This window comes from Morone saxatilis, unplaced genomic scaffold (assembly GCF_004916995.1).
Source record: "Morone saxatilis isolate NCDOM2014 unplaced genomic scaffold, NCSU_SB_2.0 Contig1, whole genome shotgun sequence".
Taxonomy (NCBI): domain Eukaryota; kingdom Metazoa; phylum Chordata; class Actinopteri; family Moronidae; genus Morone; species Morone saxatilis.
In genome coordinates, this window is record NW_023339651.1 from 6,365,602 (window position 1) to 6,367,335 (window position 1,734).

At 38.2% G+C, this 1,734-nt stretch overlaps 1 protein-coding gene across 1 annotated transcript in view; it reads right to left on the reverse strand.

Moving 5' to 3' along the window:
- Positions 1-1,734, reverse strand: part of LOC118333533 — a 10,175-nt gene that overhangs the window by 3,606 nt on the left and 4,835 nt on the right.

Here is a 1,734-nt window from a genome sequence, read left to right on the forward strand (position 1 = left end):
TTTTAAAGTATTTTTTTGGGGCTTTTATTGCCTTTATTATAGTGACAGCTGAAGACAGACAGGAAAGGGGGGCAGAGAGAGGGAATGACACGCAGCAAAGGGGCACAGGTCGGATTCGAACCCTGAGCCGCTGCAGCAAGGACTCAGCCTCGGTACGTGGGTCGCCAGCTCTACCCACTGAGCTATCCGGGCGCCCCGATCCCTGTATGATTTTAACATTATCCAGGTTACTAATCATTTGTGCAAGAGTGTCTTTGATTCGTCGACATCCTAGAATCCTGCTTCAAAATCAGTGAAGCATTTAGGCATGTCTTAAAACTGAATAGCTCTGCATTAAAAGTCCAGTGTGTAAGATGTTTTTCTGTACTTACATATTATAGGTATGTTTTCATTAGTGAATAATTACCTGAGGATTCATTGGGTTTTCTTTACCTTAGAATGAGTCATTTTTATCTACAGAGGGAGCGGGTCTGTATATTATAAGTATTTTTTAAAGAAAAAAACCTTGTCAGTGTGCATCTGTTGCAGATTCAGACAGACACACAAAACTGCTTGCATCATTCACTGTTGTTAATGTCATATAATTTATGTACCTGGTCTTGTAGTTAATGAGAAGACAACAAGAACTCATCCCCAGCAGAGTGTCTTTATACAGTCTGCCTATAGTCTTCACTCAGTATCAGGTGTGAGTAGAACACAGTGAGCAGTTTTCATCTTAACAATCTGATGCGTATCCGATGCGCATTGAGACAGACTTTTAAAAGTAGAAAAGTCCTCTAAAAATGTATTTAATTAATTGCTTTTAAAAGATTTCTTCCTCCTCTTAGGTGCCCCTCCAGCTAGTGGCCCAATGGCCAACTGCCTAGCCAAGTGCTTCTTTTTTCATTTTAATTCTCTTCACAGCTGATGTTAGAGGCTGTCCCATATCCAGATGATGTGTGATGGGTTTTCAGCCACATTGTAACTTTTTCTCTTGATTTCCGCAGCAGATCAATGTCTGGCTCGGAGGTGGCTATCGTAGGAGGAAAAAAACTTAATCAAAATACTAAAAATATACGAAACTGAAAACGACAGAAGTTATTTACACATACATGTTTTATTTACTCACCTGCAGGATCAGAATTATAGAATTGTCTCAAATAAACATGTTCCATAGCCCACTCTCGCCTGCTCCACTCTCTCTCCAGCAGTCTCTTCCATCTGATCAGAGGATCAGATCCTGCATCATCTTCACTTTCTACTTCAAGACTAAAACATCTCTTAAACTGGTCATTTTCATGTTGGTCCTCTGTTTGTTCTTCCTCCCAATCTGAACCCTCAGACCTTTTGTCGTCATCACTCACTGATTAGAAAATATAATAATCATGTTAATTTTACAAGGGATGAAACTAATTGACAATACTGCTGGAATGTACTAATGTAATGCATGCACTTGAGGGAAGTGTAAAACCATTGTAGAAAACTGCTTTATGACTGCTGACTTGAACTTTATCAGTCATAAATGTGAAAGTAACAAATGACCATTTCTCTTAGCTTCTCTTTGATATTTATCTATAGATTTTTTGTTTTTTATAACAAAAATATATGCAAGAAATCCTTTGTGCAATTAATATAATAAACAAACAGCACTAAAATATCCCCATGCTGCAAGGTTTTGATTATTATTATCATCAGTCTCCGCAAATAGGGTGTGATGTTGATCATCCTAGTGGGACAATAATGTTTAGTAACTGT